The sequence below is a fragment of the Canis lupus genome, chromosome 29 (assembly GCF_048164855.1).
Source record: "Canis lupus baileyi chromosome 29, mCanLup2.hap1, whole genome shotgun sequence".
Classification (NCBI taxonomy): domain Eukaryota; kingdom Metazoa; phylum Chordata; class Mammalia; order Carnivora; family Canidae; genus Canis; species Canis lupus.
In genome coordinates this window covers 18144898-18163410 of record NC_132866.1, presented here as the reverse complement: position 1 = coordinate 18163410, position 18513 = coordinate 18144898, and the positions used below count along the sequence as shown (strand labels likewise).

The 18513-nt window shown below is 40.6% G+C and overlaps 1 long non-coding RNA gene across 1 annotated transcript; it reads left to right on the top strand.

Moving 5' to 3' along the window:
- The first annotated feature begins 239 nt into the window (after nucleotides 1-239).
- On the top strand, nucleotides 240-13978 carry LOC140620864 (uncharacterized). Its single transcript, XR_012020593.1, has 3 exons — nucleotides 240-450; nucleotides 5324-5414; nucleotides 13731-13978. It is a non-coding gene; the product is annotated as an uncharacterized lncRNA (long non-coding RNA).
- Nucleotides 13979-18513: the final 4535 nt, after the last annotated feature.

Sequence of the window (18513 nt, the reverse complement as noted above, 5' to 3'; positions counted from 1 at the left end):
AGTCCTTAGAAAACCTGTACATTCCCTACTTTCTTAGTCCATTTGGGCTGCTATAACAGAATACCATTGACTAGGTGGCTCAAAAAAGTGTCTGATTAGAGTTCACTTCCTAATTCATAGACAGGCATTTTCTCTCTGTGTCCTCTTGTAGTGGAAGGGATCTCTTTTATAAGGGCATTAATCTTATTCATGAAGGCTCTGCCTTTGTGACCTAATCACATTCCAAAGGCCTTATCTCCTAGTATCATCACACTGGGAGGTAGCGTTTCACCATATTGAATTTGGGGAAGGATACAGTCAGTCTATAGCATCTGCTTCCCTCTCAGAAGCCCGTTGCTGTCACATGGACAAGCAAGCAAGAAGGAAGATGAAAGACACATGGCCCAGTCAACACTCCCTGCTGACTATACAGCTAACCTCCAGAAGCAGAGCCACCTACCTGGCCTGCAGGTGAGGAAACCAAGCACATAAGAGATCCCAGCCTTGACCATATGACCTGCCCCATTGAGGCCAACTTAAACTTTCAACCCTCCAAGTCATTAACTCAACAGTTGCTGTGTTAAGCCACTAAGTGTGGCATGCTTTCATATGCAGCATTATTTGTCGTAGTATAAAAGTGGTTTATTTCCCAGCCAGGATCATATCCTCAACTCAAATTTGCTTGGTCTTTGTAGGTCAACCAGAGGCCTGGGAATTGTTTAGTGTACAAGGTCAAGTACCTTTACTCTACTGGAAAGGTTCATTTCTTCATACACCAAACACTGTGCTTCTCCTAGGCCCTAGACACTATGCTACAGCCCAGGTGTAGATTTGCAGAAGACACAGTCCCACCACAGAAGATGAGAGATTATAGACCAGAGTAAACAGCGGCACTGGACCTATCAAATTTGTTACCTCCCTTTTCTTTTTTTTTTTAAGATTTTATTTATTTATTCATTCATGATAGAGAGAGAGAGAGGCAGGGACACAGGCAGAGGGAGAAGCAGGGAGCCCGACTTGGGACTCGATCCCGGGTCTCCAGGATCTCCCCCTGAGCCGAAGGCTGAACCGCTGAGCCACCCAGGGATCCCCTTACCTCCCTTTTCTTGATTGATCTTGTTTTCTTCCATGTTTCTAAATCCTTTCTAGGAAGCACCTGTACAGGTGCTTCTTCCAAATTACATTCCCACCAGATTCCTGAAAAAGCCTTCACCTCCATGGAGAAAAATCTCTTTTAAAGCTGGTCACTCTTTTTTTCTAATTGTTTTATTTTTTTATTTTCTTCTTGATTTCTTCTTCCTATTTTTTTTCTTTTTGCTTGAACAGATTTGTGCCATTTATTGTTAAAAGTGCAGTATCATTCGAATAAAGGTGAAGAGTGACATTTCTAAGAAAATGATAGCTGCCTGGGCACAGCACTAATAATTTTAAAAGGTTGTTACTTCAAAGAACACCCTTTCACAGCACAGGATGTTAAGCAGTGCAAAGCTTAGCATGTCAACAAGCTACACACTGGCAATTCGGCAATTTTCCTTTGGTTCTGAGACCTCGAAAAGAATCTGATGTGCTGGGAGCAGCCTGGCTATACTTTCGGCCATCTCCACACCAGCCCTGCTGATAGTCAGGCACTAAGCCAGGCACCTGCTTAGTGAACAAAACTGGATGCTCTCACTCTCCAAGTACCACTGAAAGGAAGCTATGGCATTTTTCTGTAAGGCATGCTTTCATCACCTATTTCCAACTACTGGTTCCATTTGGCAACAGGCTGATCCCAGTAGCCCTGATGTAGGAGCAGTAAACTTGTGAATCCTCTAGATGTTCAGTCCCCACAAGACATTAGGGCAATCTTCCCATTATAGCCATTTGACCATCATGGCAGATTAAAGAGCCCATTAATCAAAGTCCAAAATAAGCCAGTCCCAGCCCAATGCACTGGCAGACTGTATTCTATAGCTTCCAGATGCACTGGCCATTGGGACTGAAGCCAAAAGAGAAAGACTATTCCATAGGAGAGAAGGTCATCTTAGTTAAGAGACAAGAACATAGGCTATTGTGGCTTGGTGCCAGAATGGGCCTTAATTTTAGCCATAGTAAAACCTAATATCACTATGTCACTTATATAGCTAGTAATTGGAATAAGTAAAATGGACCTACACATAAAAAAATAAAATCATCAATTACCATATTTTCATCATTGCATGAAAACCATATTTCATTGCATGAAAACCATATTTTCATCATTGCATATTCTGCTTAGAGAAAATAGTCTCACTGGAGCTTGCCTGTTACACAGCCAGTAAAATTCAGAAGGGGTCAGGGTGAAGGAGACTCAAAAGGACTTTTGTTTAAAGCCCAGGTGCATGCATTCTAAGAGGAGAATTGGTTTGATAATGCACTCCTGCCACATCCTGCAGCACCACTCCGTACCAATCAGGAAATTATTGTCATCATCATACATGTTGCTAACAAAACCAGGCTCCTCCATCTCATCTCACTTCAATTTGACCTTGTGGTTCTGCAGGAGAAACTCACATTGAGCCCAAATGTAATGCCAGTGGTATAGAAAATAAATGCTATCTCCCAGACATTCAAAATTAAAGTCTATAACATCGAAGATCTTTATCCAACCATTTCAAAAATTCATCAGGATTCCCCCACTGTCGAGGAAGTAAAATCCTTTTCAAATTTCCTGGAAAGAGCTTGACAAATGAAGATGTGCCAGGTAGATGCCCATTCCGTTTAGAAATAGGTAGTTCCAGGATAAAGATAATAGTAAATGCTGTCAAAATCAATGCTATGAACACAGTTTAATCACTGGTGCTAACAGTGAATGCTGCATTACTTAGCTTGTTGCGTTCTCTAAATTAAATGTGTCTTTTTATCTGACACATGGAAGAGGTTGACAATTTCAGTCATGTTAGGGAATATTACATCTGCTGAGGACATCAGCCACTTTAAAAAAAAAAAGATTTATTTATTTTATATAGAGAGAACAGGAGCAGGAGGGGGACAGAGGAAGAGAGAGAGAGAGAATCTCAAGCAGAGTCCATATTGAGCAGGGAGCCCAATGCTGGGCTCGCGCTCACAACCCTGAGATCATGACCTGAGCCAAAATCAAAAGTTGTACGCTTAACCATCTGAGACACACAGGTGCCCTGACATCAGCCACTTTCTACAAATGCTCAATTTGAGGGTGTCACTTGAGAATCGGTTGCAGCTTGGCACATCAGAACTTCTCAAAGCTGAGCTTGGGTGGTGCTGAAGGCTGCCACGGCACGTCTCCAAAGCCAGCTGAACTCCCTCTCAGGACCAGACTCTAAGGGCCCAGTTCTAAGTGATAGTTTTAAAGCTCTCCTTCACATCTATTTTTGATTCCCACACATTACTTTTGTCTTAGCTCAGATTAAAGAATTAAAATCAGATGCTGTCAGAACTGGCTGTCCCTCTTTCCAGCAGCCCTAGGCAGGCCACACACAGGTGCTGGCCAAGACTGCAGAGGCCACATACATGTCCTGAGAGCCCAGAGGTTGCACAGAACAGCCAAGGGCACATGGAGGCAGATAAGAAGGGCACCCCACATCTCACAGATTGCCAAATGACAAACCTGCAAGGCCAAAATATACCTGCAGAAAGGACCAGGCTAAGGGAAAGAGACCAGGCTAGATTCACAGCACAACTTAATTCAAATGGATGCAGTCAAGAAGTCCAGAGTAATAATGAAAAATGGTTCTGGATGCCCAAATCTCCTTGTAAGTGGGCTACAGTGGCCTGGTACATGGGAGTCAGCCTGTAAAAAGGATCAAGGTGAACAAAAGGTAGCAAACCTTTAGGTTCAAGAGAGAGAAGAAAGAAAGGAGAAAGGTCAGGGGAACTGGAAGAGAAACTACAGAACAAGAGAAACAATCAAGTAGAGAGAAGTACCAGGGCCTCCAGACACATGCAGACCCAGGTTTACATGTGGGTTCTGCTCTTTCCCACAAGACTCCTTTGCTTCCTCCTCCGTCCCCACCTTCCTTCTTTCTTCCCTTTCTTTGCAGCTTTAAAATTTTTGTTGAATTATAATGCATATGTCATAAATTCACACTTCAAGTGCACGAATCAATGACTTGGTAACTTTACCAACAGGTGCAACCTTCAGCCGTAAAGCAATTCTAAAACATTCTCACCTCTCCAATGAGAACTTTCATTCCCATTTATAGTTACTCCCCATTCCCAATCTTAGCTCCAAGTAGCCACTATTTTCTGTCTCTATAAATAAATCTATTTCCAGTCTTTATAAATTTACCTTTTCTGGACACTTCCACAAATGAAATTGTGCAATATGAGGTCTCTTGTGTCTGACATATTTAGCATAATGTTTTTGAGGCTTATCCATCACCCATGGCATAGAAAAATGTAGGAGTCTTTCCCCTTTTTGGTGAATAGCAGTCCATCATAGGTAAATGACACTTATTTTTCTTAAGCTTCAGTATCCTCACCTATAAAATAGGGATAAGAATAATAGCACCAATTTGATAGAATGCTACAGTGATAAATGAAACACTGCATGTTCCGAGTTGAGCACAGAAACAGGCACCCAGCACATGCATAATTAATCTTAAGAAGCTACCCTGGTGATCTGAAGAAAGCATTGCTGTTTCAACCTTCCTTAATTCTCTGATTAAACATCGCCATCCTATTCAGGAAAGAGAAGGTATGTTTGCATATTTTTAGAAAGGGAAGAAACTGCCTCAGGCCACAGGAGACCCTCCTCTGGGTGGAAAGTGAAGGGGTGCTTTGGCGCAGACAGCTCTTGAAATGTAGCACCGCCTCAGTAGGTGCAGCCCTGGCTGTCAGAGAGCCTACGGCTCCTAAGTGTATTGGAGAGAAGATGGCAGAAGGAGTCCATAATGCACAGATCCACTTTTCTAAAAAATGGAATGATAACAATGTAGGGGAAAGCTCTGTAAGTGGAAATAATGGTGTGAAATTGAGGAAAGGAACAAACACCCGTGAATTGGAAAATGCCACCAGGATCCTGATGTGCGTTTGATTGTTACAGGGTCTTTCCAAGGGAATTACAGGTGCAGCCTCACTCCAGCTATCTAAACTCAGACAAGACAAAGGAAAGAGGCTGTTCATTGTCAAGAAGCATCCTACAGCTTTGACTCCCACCCCCCTCCCCAGCCTTTCCTCTCATTCATGTAGCAGACTCTGAAAATGCACTTTTTAAAGCTCATGGCTTTACACTTTTTATCATTCCTGCCAGCAGAAATACATTAACCAAATACAGAAATACACATGGAGAAATGGATCCTAGGGTTCAAAGCAGAGGGACGACCACTGACACTGTTCTCTGCTGCAGGGCCCACGGAAGGAAGACCCATGGAGACCCACAGGTGAAGTATATTGAATGGAATTACAACTTTCAGAGGAAAGAGCCAGATTATAAAAGGGTAAGATTTTAGGTATGGGGAACTTTTGGATGCTTAGTAAATGCTCCTGAAAATAGCAAATATCTAAACCAAATTTTGAATTTCAGTTAGAGTATAGTTGCTGGAAAGACCCTCAGAAACCTCTAGGTCAACCTTTCTGTTTAATAGCCAGAAGGAGGAAAACAAATAGAAACAGACACATACACACAACCATGACCTTGGCAGGGTGCATAAGGACCTTCCACTATTAATTTGGTCTAGGATAAGTTAAAGAAAGGCCTATAATCTGCACATTCTTTGTATTGTTAAGGATGGAGGCTCAACAGATAACTTTTTTGTTTAGTCAAAACAAATACCTCAGTGAAGTTTCTTTGCAACCACAAAGTCAAGGCAGGAGCCTAACATGAGAGCAATGATAGAAATTAAATTGTTCTACATAATGAAGTATCAAAAATTTTGTCATGGATGACATGGAGGAGTAAGGAGTCTAGGGAACCCAAGAATGAAAGAAAAGGGACATAAGGAAAGGCAATTTTAAAGCAGTAGTTCTCAACCAGGTGTGATCTGACTCCCAAGGGGACATTTGGGAATGCCTGGAGTCATTTTCAGTAATCGCAATGGGAATGGGCAGAGAGGCACAATTGTTGTCTAGTGGGTAGAAGCCAGGGATTTTGCCAAACATCCTGCAGTGTACAGGAGAGCTTCCGCAACAAATTATTCCACCCAAAATGTCAATAGGCCTAAGCTTTAAAACACCTGCTGTAGAAGAAAAGAAAAAAAGAACCTGTCTTCACCTGGAAAAGTCAGAGAAATTCCATAGAAAAACCATCAGGAAGAAATTCCCTGGGACCAGGGACAGACCAGGAAATTTTAATGACATCTATTAAATTTTAGATTATTTTGTGTCCAAATCTCTCTTTCCCTTTTCCCTATGTTAAGCTCTATTACACAGCAGCCTTGGGGTGCTGATGCTTTGGAAAATAAAGAGGGGGAGCAATCATCAGGGAGGCGGGAGTTAGGGGGATAAGCACAGTGGCAGAGACCCACCGTGGTGTTTCAACCAGCAAAAACAGAGAAGGTTGCTGCAGGGCAGGCTGACCTATTCTCACCACAGCGATCCCCCAAATGATTGGGGAAGGCATGGGAGCTCTGCCAGTATGTGGCAAGGATGCTTGGGGAGATTATGACATATGTAGGGACACCTCAGAGTGATGAACTTGTGATACAGAGTGATGAACTTGCTTGCCACGTGCTGATTAAGCAGCAGAGTTCCATTCATATCCACAATTGGCCAGAGCCCAAGCTGCAGTGCTGGTATGATGCAGCCTCCATTCATCTCTGTATTTTAGTCCCTAGCACACCATCTGTGCAGGTAACACACCCTCCATCTGTTGGATTTTTCAGCACTACATGCAATTGTGGTCATTTATCTTGGTTATGGTTGTCTTCTTTTGTTACTTTTGTATACTTACTAAAAACAAATTTAAATCAACCAAAGGCATGAGAAACTCTAGACATGGGATCAGAGAGGTTCTCTCTCAACCCTCATAATCCCCAAAATTTCCAAGAATCCCTATATACCACACATGGTGCTTGGCACTCTTGATTGTCACAACAGGGCAGTACATATACACATTCCCATTTTACTGATAAGAAAACTGAGGCTTGCAAAGCCAAAGATACTTCCCAACACTGCACAGATGGAAAATGGATGAGCCAGGCTTAGGACCTGGGTCACTTTGATTTTTAATACTGGGGAACAAATTATAATGAAAGTATTATAGGGGATGGAATAGAAATGAGTAGCCAGCACATAAACAGATGCTCAATATTATCAGTTCAAATAAATGTTAATTAAAATAAAATAACATTTTAACCTATTAGCAGATATAAAAATTATAAGGGCTAAGGGAGTATAAATTGAAATATACTTCTAGGAAAGCAATTTGATGGTAACTATAAAGAGTGCTCATAAGATTCCTACTATTTGTCCAGGTGATTCCATTTCTAGAATGCTATTGTAAAGAAAGAATGCAAATAAGGGCAGAGATTCATACATAAATGTAAATTATGGGACTCCTTATTAGATCAAAAAAGAAAAGCTGCCTGAGTATCATAATTAGAGAAATTAATAAATCTTAGCATATCTGTAAAATGGAATTTTATATACATTCACTAAAAATTCTTTTACCAAGGTATTTAATAATAATGGAAAATGCTTGAAAAATCAAAATAGAAAGGTTTATCCAATGGCATCTTCATCATGATTATCAATTTTTTTAAATATCTAAGAAAAATATGCAATTAAGACATGCTAAAATACAAATATGTCATTTTTCTTTTAAATACGTTTCTGTACATTTAAAATTTTCTATAAAATCTATACCTTTTTATAATCATAAACAAAACAAAAAACAAAAAGATTTAGATGCTACAGTAAGCTATGGAAAGAATTTCATAAATGATGATTGCTTTGGGTCAAAGTAAAAGAGACCAGAAATGGAAGCCTTTAACATAGGAGTTTTTATTCTGCAAAGCAACTCCCTGATAATGCCCCCCACGAAGGAGCACCACCTGTGAGGTACCAAAGGTGCACAGAAGACTCACCGAGCTTTCACTGAGAGAGAGAGCTCACGGGAGAGACAAGGGATCCAGAGTCCTGAGACAAGAGCAAAGCTCTCTAATAAAAGTAGGCTTGGGTAGAAAGCAAGCAAGGTGGAAGTTAGGCAGACCCTGGACACCGTAAAAAGTTCTGAATGCAGAAGAGTTCTCCTCCCTCTCAGGTGGACAAGATTATGGCAATCTCTGGTGATCTTAAGTAAGAAGAAGGGCCTAGAGATTTCTAGAATAAAGTGCTCCCTGCAATATACTGTACAGGCAATCAACCGCACAATGGGCCAACCGTTGAAATAGGAGTCAGCTGCTTTTCTTCTGTAAAAAGCCAGATAGTAAATATTTTAGGCTTTGCAGGCCATATGGGCTCTATTGCACCTATTCAACCCTGCCCTGGAGTGTGAAAGCAGACAGACACAGCACGTAAATAAATGAGTGTGGCTGCTTGCCAATACAACCGTACTTATAAAAATTGGGCTAGTTTGGCCTTCTGGCCATAGTTTGCCGATCCTTTAAGACTTGAAGCCTAAAAGTAACTTTCTTGGGGCTTTTCCCATGGTCACGCTTGAGGAAGCGTTAAGTTAAGCCTTAACTCATGTTAAGGCACCAGTTTGAATTTGGTGAATTGTGTGATTATTGGAGGAAAGACCTGAGTGGATCCTAGATAAATCAGAAACTGTGCTCATTTGATGGCATTTGGGGAACTGAATGAACAGCAGACACCATGTTCAGCCCTCCTCAAGGTACGTCCGTATCTGGTGGGTTACCCAAGTCTTCAACACAGTTTCTGCCTCTGCTGGTATGGGAGTTCATTGGTTATAGGGGGAGTGCTCTTGTGTGGGCTAGAGGGAAGAGAAGCCAGAGCCTGGGGATCCAGGAGTGACAGGCAGCTAAACTTTCTTTGAGTGGAGCCTTTTCAGATGAAACTCCAAAATTACAGGCCATGTGTTAATAGGTCACATGTCATTCATTTCATTTCTCACATGGAAAAAAAAAATCTAAAGGCCTGAAGATGTTGCATTTCACCTAAACCCTGTAATCCAGGAAAACAGTCAAGGTTAAGAAATGGCCTGACCCTCTGTATTCCAGAAAACAGTGCACTGCAAAGCACTGGCCTCCCCCTAGGACTTAAATAAGATGCACCAAGGCCTCCTGCCCCTTGTTTTTCTATGGCAAGACCAGGTACAGACCCTCCAAATTCTACTCTCTGCCTCACAACATTATTAACTGAATGGCTTGCCCCTGCTGCTCAACTGGAGCAAAAATGCTTGTTAGCCAAGCTTTGGTTATGCTTCTGCAGTCCTCCAGGCCCTGGATCTCTGGCCCACCCTCAGCCTGAATCAGTACACAGCCCCTTCGTAGAACAGGCTGTCCTCAGGGTGAAGCGTTCTCTGATCCACTGTCAGATCCACCATCCTTCCACCCCACTTCCCCACACCGGGCTCTTCCTAGCCTGCTTTACTCTTCTTTAAAATAAAACCCCTTTGTGCCTCACTCCTGAGACACTTATAGGTTTTATGATCATAACATTTTCCTATGATGATAGTCTGTTCCTCTCTTGCAATAATACTTTAAAAAAAATTTTATTGGAGTTCAACTTCCCAACATATAGCATAACACCCAATGCTCATCCCGCCAAGTGCCCCCCCAGCACCCGTCACCCAGTCACCCCAACCCCTGCCCACTTCCCCTTCCACCACCCCTGGTTCGTTTCCCAGAGTTAGGTGTCTCTCATGTTTTGTCACCCTCACTGATATTTTCACTCATTTTCTCTCCTTTCCCCTTTATGCCTTTCACTATTTTTTTATATTCCCCAAATGAATGAGATCATATAATGTTTGTCCTTCTCTGATTGACTTATTTCACTCAGCATAATAATAAGTTCCATCCACATTGAAGCAAATGATGGGTAGTTGTCATTTCTAATGGCTGAGTACTATTCCATTGTATACACAGACCACGTCTTCTTTATCCATTCATCTTTTGATGGACACCGAGGCTCCTTCCACAGTTTGGCTATTGTGGCCATTGCTGCTATAAACATTAGGGTGCAGGTATCCTGGCGTTTCACTGCATCTGTATCTTTGGGGTAAATCTCCAGCAGTGCAATTGCTGGGTCATAGGGCAGGTCTATTTTTAGTTCTTTGAGGAACCTCCACACAGTTTTCCAGAGTGGCTGCACCAGTTCACATTCCCACCAACAGTGTAAGAGGGTTCCCTTTTCTCCGCATCCTCTCCAACATTTGTGGTTTCCTGCCTTGTTAATTTTCCCCATTCTCACTGGTGTGAGGTGGTATCTCATTGTGGTTTTGATTTGTATTTCCCTGATGGCAAGTGATGCGGAGCATTTTCTCATGTGCTTGTTGGCCATGTCTATGTCTTCCTCTGTGAGATTTCTCTTCATGTCTTTTGCCCATTTCATGATTGGATTGTTTGTTTCTTTGCTGTTGAGTTTAATAAGTTCTTTATAGATGTTGGATACTAGCTCTTTATCTGATATGTCATTTGCAAGTATTTTTTCCCATTCTATAGGTTGTCTTTTAGTTTTTGTTGACTGTATCTTTTGCTGTGCAGAAGCTTTTTATCTTTATTAAGTCCCAATAATTCATTTTTGCTTTTGTTTCCCTTGCCTTCATGGATGTATCTTGCAAGAAGTTGCTGTGGCCAACTCTCACCACTGCTATTCAACATAGTACTAGAAGTCCTAGCCTCAGCAATCAGGCAACAAAAAGAAATAAAAAGCATTCAAATTGGCAAAGAAGTCAAATTCTCCCTCTTCACATATGACATGATACTGTACATAGAAAATCCAAAAGCCTCCACCCCAAGATTGCTAGAACTCATACAGCAATTTGGCAGCGTGGCAGGATACAAAATCAATGCCCAGAAGTCAGTGGCATTTCTATACACTAACAATGAGACTGAAGAAAGAGAAATTAAGGAGTCAATCCCATTTACAATTGCACCCAAAAGCATAAGATACCTAGGAATAAACCTAACCAAAGAGGTAAAGGATCTATACCCTAAAAACTACAGAACACTTCTGAAAGAAATGGAGGAAGACACAAAGAGATGGAAAAATATTCCATGCTCATGGGTTAGAAGAACTAATATTGTGAAAATGTCAATGTTACCCAGGGCAATTTACACATTTAATGCAATCCCTATCAAAATACCATGGACTTTGTTCAGAGAGTTGGAACAAATCATCTTAAGATTTGTGTGGAATCAGAAAAGACCCCGAATAGCCAGGGGAATTTTAAAAAAGAAAACCATATCTGGGGGCATCACAATGCCAGATTTCAGGTTGTACTACAAAGCTGTGGTCATCAAGACAGTGTGGTACTGGCACAAAAACAGACACATAGATCAATGGAACAGAATAGAGAATCCAGAAGTGGACCCTCAACTCTGTGGCCAACTAATACTCAACAAAGCAGGAAAGACTATCCACTGGAAAAAAAGACAGTCTCTTCAATAAATGGTGCTGGGAAAATTGGACATCCACATACAGAAGAATAAACCTAGACCATTCTCTTACACCATACACAAAGATAAACTCAATATGGATGAAAGATCTAAGTGTGAGGCAAGATTCCATCAAAATCCTAGAGGAGAATACAGGCAACACCCTTTTTCGACTTGGCCATAGCAATAATACTTTTGAGTAAATGTCTCCTTCCTAAATCAGAGTCTGCCACCTCTCTCCATCCCAGCCTCACTATTCTCCTCACTGTTCCTCAATCTCCACCATTCTACCTCCTCCCCTCTCCCAGCTCTTTGCATCTTTGCATATCATAATTCCCTGTACCTGAAGCTTATGTGACTCTGGGTTCCAACCCCCCTCACCACCACTTCATTCCAGGGTTGGCTCCAATGCTAGCCCATCCAGGAGGCCTTCCCAGAGGGCTCTCTATAAAATACCTGCTGCACCACTCTCCTTTCTCCTGGTTCTTTCTGGCAGTTTTCCCATTTTCATTATGTTTGCTACCACCAGACACATTTGTTTATCGTCTGTCTCCCAGCACTGAGGATTTCAACTCCATGCAACCGGGGACTTTACCTTCTTTGTTCACTGCTGTACCTTTAGTGCCTTCAGCATTGACTGGAATGGGACAAAGTCGGCTTTCAGTAAATATTTGGCTAAATGAAATGATATGAATAAATAATGTAAAATGGAAAGTACTAGCTCCACTTAGCCAGTGAATACTAGGTCTTGATGCTCTACTCTGATATCTAGGTCTCACGATTATCTGTAAAGGTGGGAATCATCTCCCTGTACAGATGAGGACACAGAGTTCTAAAGATCCACTAAAGTGCTGCAATTTTCACAGTTCTGATGCGCTCAGGGTAGGACTCAAATAGACTCCAAAACCTTTATCTTTTTCATTGTAATATAGAAGGCTGCCTCCTAAACCTTTATGGTTGCTACAGTGTAATTGCCTGCAAAAGAAAACAGAACTGAGTCCCAAAGCACCACTTACCCTCAACAACGGAAGGAAGGTCTGCAGGAGAGCTTGTGGGAGCAGCTGAGATAAAGCATGTGCCATCTGTCCCCAGGGCTGATGGTGAGGATGCCAGTGATGGCATCTCTAAGAGATAAAGAAGCTGGCTGGTCTAGCTCATGCCATTGCCTCAACAGCCAGCAGTGCTGACCCACAGTAGGGGCTAGACATGTGGTGAATCAAAGTACCACATGGGCATGGAGGGAATGTAAGGGACCAGAAGAGAAAGAGCACCCTTGAAACCAGGAAGAATCTGAGAAGGCTTATAAGAGGTGGCATTTAAAAGTACCCTAGAAGGATGCGTAGAATTTGCACTTAGATGAACAGGAGGAGGAAAGGTCTTCAGGCCCATCAATGACTGCCACGAGCCTTAAGGCTCCATGCTCTCTCCATTTCCCCGTCTGGCCCATCATGCAGCCCTCCACTGAGACTGTTTCCACCTGACCTGCTATTTCATAGAGTTGCAAAAATGATCATGATAGAGGTAGAATGTGTAGCTCACTTATTTTCTCAAGACCAGCCCTAAATCTTCAAGGCAAAAGTAGCAGGCATTGAACACTCTTACCATTTTCCCATGAAAACAATGAGTTCAGAAATTGATCCCTGTTTTGAGGAGCTGAAAAATATTTCTCAAACATAGTAATGACCGTGTTTTTATTAAGTTCCTAACACATGGCGGGTACTGGGTTATGCATATCATATATGCCAATGCATCTACTTCTTCCCAGCATCTGTGGAAATAATGACTAAGTCCATTTTACCGAGAGGAGATGGAGTCTCAGTGAAGTCCTTAATCATTTAGTTATAAGTTCAGGATGCAAATTTAGGTCCATCTGACTGTCTCCCTTCTCTGGTCGACTGTATTTGATATTTTGCCTTCCAAGACATGAAATTTTTACAAACTATATCCTGCTAACTTAAGCACCCACACAGAAACAGTGCTCTTCCCCCAGGAAACCTGTTCTCTTTAGCACAGTATTATCCAACATAGTAACTGGTGCATAAAATTGCAGGTGTGTTCCTATCTCATGAATGCTGAAAATGAGAAAACAAACTTTACAATCAGATAAATTAAGGGCAACTATTTACCTCTTAAAAGACTTCTGCCTTATACAAAAGATTAAAATAAATGTCCTAATGTATTTCATTGTTGCTAATAAATAATTTCTCAGCGTACTTGGAAAGTAGTAATCAATTTGCCTGCAATGTTTTATTTTAGCATAATCTGCCCATTTTCAACATGGACAAAGGAAACTAGCAGAGCCACATGACCTGGCCTTGGGTCACAATGGATTGTCATGATAGACAATTTGATTCGGGGACGCCTAGGTGGCTCAGTGGTTGAGTGCCTGCCTTCAGCTCAGGAGGTGATCCTGGAGTCTTGGGATCAAGTCCTGCATCAAGCTCCCCATGGGGAGCCTGCTTCTGCCTCTGCCTATGTCTCTGCCTCTCTCTCTCTCTCTGTGTTTCTCATGAATAAATAAATAAAATCTTAAAAATAAAAGACAATTTGTTTCAAGCTGAGTTTTCTTGAGAATGTGTTATGGACCCTGGGGACTGAATTAGACTTTTAGAGCCCTGTGTAAAAACACATGGAGTCAGGGCAGCCATGGTTCAACAGTAACCCCATACCACACACAAAACTGTTCTTGAGAAGCAAGAACAATGAGAAATCAATATACAGAATTGAGAAACAGTACACAGCAGACACAAGAGGCGAGCCATTCCAAAAAGCTAGAGGGAGTGGCTGACTGATTTTGTGGGAGGCTCAGCTCTTTCCTAAAGTTGGGCTCTATAAAAGTCCCATGATTTCCTACGCTAAATTTCACTTTAGTCAAGCCATTTTCAGGGGATGTATTAGTTAGCTACTGCTGTGTAACAAATTATCCCCAAAATGTAGCAGGCTGAAACCATAAGCTTTATCATCCCATGCAGCTTCTGAGGGTTAGAAATGCAGAAATGATGTAGCTAGGTGGTTCTGACACAAAGTGTCCCAAACTGTCCTACCAGTTTATCTTTTTTAAAACTAAGTTTTATAAATAACATCTGATAACTCTGTGTATATAAAAACTAAACTCCAACAGCCACAAAGACCTGTCCATAAGTTTACAAGAAAGGGATTTTGTTTTGTTTTTTTTTCTTTTGTTAAACTAGCAAAGTTTCTATTATACTTTCCTTCCTTGTCCATATTTTTTAATAATAAATTTATTTTTATTGGTGTTCAATTTACAACATATAGAATAACACCCAGTGCTCATCCCATCAAGTGCCCCCCTCAGTGCCTGTCACCCATTCAGCCCCACCCCTAGTTCATTTCCCAGATTTAGGAGTGTTGTTGTTGGTGTTTTTGGTTGTTTGTTTGTTTGTTTGTTTGTTTTTAATGACAGTTTTATAAATACTCTGCAGGTTGAGTTCATCGGTGCTGCTGGCTGGGTCTCCAGTCGTTTTCAGGCTTGACTGGAACTAGAGAATCCAATTCTAGGTTCACTCATGTGTTCTTTGGCAGGCTGCGGTTTCTTACTGGCTACTTCCCTCAGAGCGAGGGGGAAAGAAAGAGAGAGAGAAAGGAAGGGAGAGAGGGAGAGGAGGAGGGAGGGAAGGAGGGAAAGAGAGGAGGGAGGGAGGGAAAGAGAAAGCAAGAAGGAAAAAGAGGTGGAGGAAGAGGAGGAGAAAGAGAACATACTGAGTTCCTCTCCTGGTTTCACGCTTATCAGCTGTGTGACTGTGGGAAAGTCACTGAACTGCTAGATTCTGGTTCCGTAATTTGTAGAAGGGGCTGATAGTAATAGCAACTATCTCTTAGAATTGATGAGCAGATGTAACTAAACAGATGAAGTGCTTAGAACAGGACCTGGTACAGAATCAGAGCTTGACAGATGTTAGCTGCTACTATTGTTTCAAATCTACAACTTATCTTCCATGCCAGAAATCCCTGGATCCCAAAGCTAGAAAGAGCTCTCTCTTTCCCAAACACAGATGAGGAACAAAGGGATAATTATTCAGTAAGTTTTCACAACCAGTGAGGGCCATACGAGGAGCTGCAAGAGGACCAAGAGAAGCCACTGCTGATTCTCCATCTGTGCAAAGAAGGTCCAAATTTTTCATATTCTTTAATACATTCCCTACTTCATTTCCATTGTAAAAACCTTCATATTGCTCTGTGATTTAAACAGAAATTCTCAGACTCATGTTTAAGGATGTCACTCACAGCCTGTATCCAGGTTACCTTTTCCGGCCTTCCAGGTGGTGATTTCTTATACATCTGAGCTGCCTCAGAGAGACTGGACTCCTGGACCTGCTCTGAGCTCACTGTGGGTTTTCCCACATCTTCCCCCTGCCACTCCTCTTCTTTCCTCCCTCTTTCATCTTTCCAAACCACACTCATGCTGCAACTCCTTCAGCTCCATGCAGCCTTCTCTACTACGTACTCATAAGCAATTGCTTCTGCTTCTTAATTCCTATAATTCTCTGGGCTATTTATCATTTGTTTACTCAATTAGACTTTTATTGACAACTGACAATTTTTTTCCATTTGTGAAAAAAAAGTTAGAACTCTACACCACACGTGAAAATAGATTCCAGATGGATGAAAAAGCTAACTGGAGTGAATAGGCAATTCTACAGAGACAGAAAATAGATTGGTGGTTGCCAGGGGCTGAGGGGTTGCTGGGAAATGGAGAGTGACTGTTAAGAGACAGGGAGTTTCTCTTTGGGATGATGAAAATGTCCTAAAATTGATGGTAGTGATGGTTTCACAACTCTATAAACATAGTAAAACCATCAATCGGTACACTTTAATGACTAAATTATATGACTGCACATCATAGCTTTGTTAAATTTAAGTATATATTTTTTAAGGCTTCTGAAAAAAGTTAACCAGAGATAATTCATAGAGCTCACGCTTATGAATTGTGCATTTTTCTGGATGTGTATTATAGACACATAACAAGTTTGTTTTTAAAAATCTAACTGGATAAGGAAGATCTATTCAGGTCCTAGGGGACACTACAGAAAAATGGATTTTGGGCAGGACTTTCCTTGGCATGATAAATCACTAAAAGCCATAAAGTAAAAACCAACATGGGGGATCCCTAGGTGGCTCAGTGGTTTGGCGCCTGCCTTTGACCCAGGGTGTGATCCTGGAGTCCCAGGATCGAGTCCCACATCACTTCTGGCATGGAGCCTGCTTCTCCCTCTGCCTGTGTCTCTACCTCTCTCTCTCTCTCTCTCGCTCTCTCTCTTTCTCTGTCTATCATGAATAAATAAATAAAATCTTAAAGAAAAAGAAAAACCAACATGTCATATTTTGCTATCTACATGTAACAAATTAAATTCCCTGTCAGCTAATGACATCATAAAAATATGATGTCATATTTTTGGTCTTTTTGGAAAGACCAAAAGAATATTTACTATACTTATATGAATATATATATATATATATATACACACATATACATATATAATTTATATATTAAATTATAATTTAATTTTTATAAATTATATTTAATTATATTTAATTAATATAATATTTAATTATATTTAATTATATTTAATTAATATAATATTTAATTATATTTAATTAATTTATTTAATATTTATAAATTATAATTTAATTTATAAATTAAATTATACATATATAATTTATACCTATCAAAGATGGATTTAATATTTCTAAAATAAACACTCTTAAGAATTAATAAAAACTATAAACAATCAAATATAAAATAAAGCAGGCAAAGATATGGACTGGGGTTACAAATGGCTGTGACCAAGACAAAGTACTGGCTTGGAACTGCTGGGGAAGAGCTCTATTCTAGGATGTCTCTTCATTGCTCCTCGGTAACTAATAAGCACCCAGCATGGTTAATACATATTTCTCAAAGGCAACATTCTTATTTTGCCTTCCTTGAGTTTCAGTTTGCCCTTTATCTTTTTCACTCTAACAGACTTTACATTCTCCATCTCTACTTCAATAGCAAATGTTCCTTTTTTAGTTGTATAAAAGCAAAAATATTTTGTGTCTGTGATTTTAGTAAAACCCTTCTATTTCATACTTATCTTTTTTTATACTAAAGATTATTTTTCCGTTGATATGTTGCTGTAGCCCAAACTAATTTATTGCTCTTCCATGCTGACTTACATGTGATCTGTTGAGAACGAGTGTGTAATATTTCAGTGGGTCACAGGATGGGTACTTGGCATTTTCATCAGAAATTCCATCCTCAGTGTAACATGCAAAATTATTATGCTTTCAGGAACTGAAAGTAATTGCCTTGGACAAAAAGTAGAATTTCCCATTTGCTAATAAAAATAGTAAAGAGTTCTAATGTACTAATTTGGCTCTAGTGTCATGTTTCCCTTTTCAATAGCATTTGAAAAAAATGCACACAGGTAGATAGAAGTAAAAGAAAAATCTTAGTCTTGGATTAGCCACAATAGTAGGAGAATTTACCAAAAAAATAGGAAGTGATTTTTTTTTTCTCTCATGCTGAGGAATTTAACGAGGAAAAAAAAATCCTGTTAGGAAATGAATTTCTCACTCTTTTTTGTTCATCCCTGCCCCCTACCCACCTCCCCTCTGGTTACCATCAATTTGTTCTCTATAGTCAAGAGACTGTTTCTTGGTTTGTCTCTCCTTTTTTTCCCTTTGTTCATTTGTTTTGTTTCTTCCATCCTACATATGAGTGAAATCATAGGATATTTATCTCTCTCTGACTGGCTTACTTTGCTTAGCATTATACTCTCTAGCTCTATCCATGTTGTTGCAAATAGCAAGATTTCATTCTTTTTATGGCTGCATAATATGCCCCCCGCCTGTGTGTGTGTGTGTGTGTGTGTGTGTGTGTGTGTGTGTGAGACATCTTTATCCATTCATGTTTTGATGAACACTTGGATTGCTTCCATAATTTGGCTATTGTAAATAATGCTGCAATAAACATAGAGGCACACACATCTTTTTGAATTAGTGTTTTTGTATACTTTGGGTAAATACCCAATAGTGC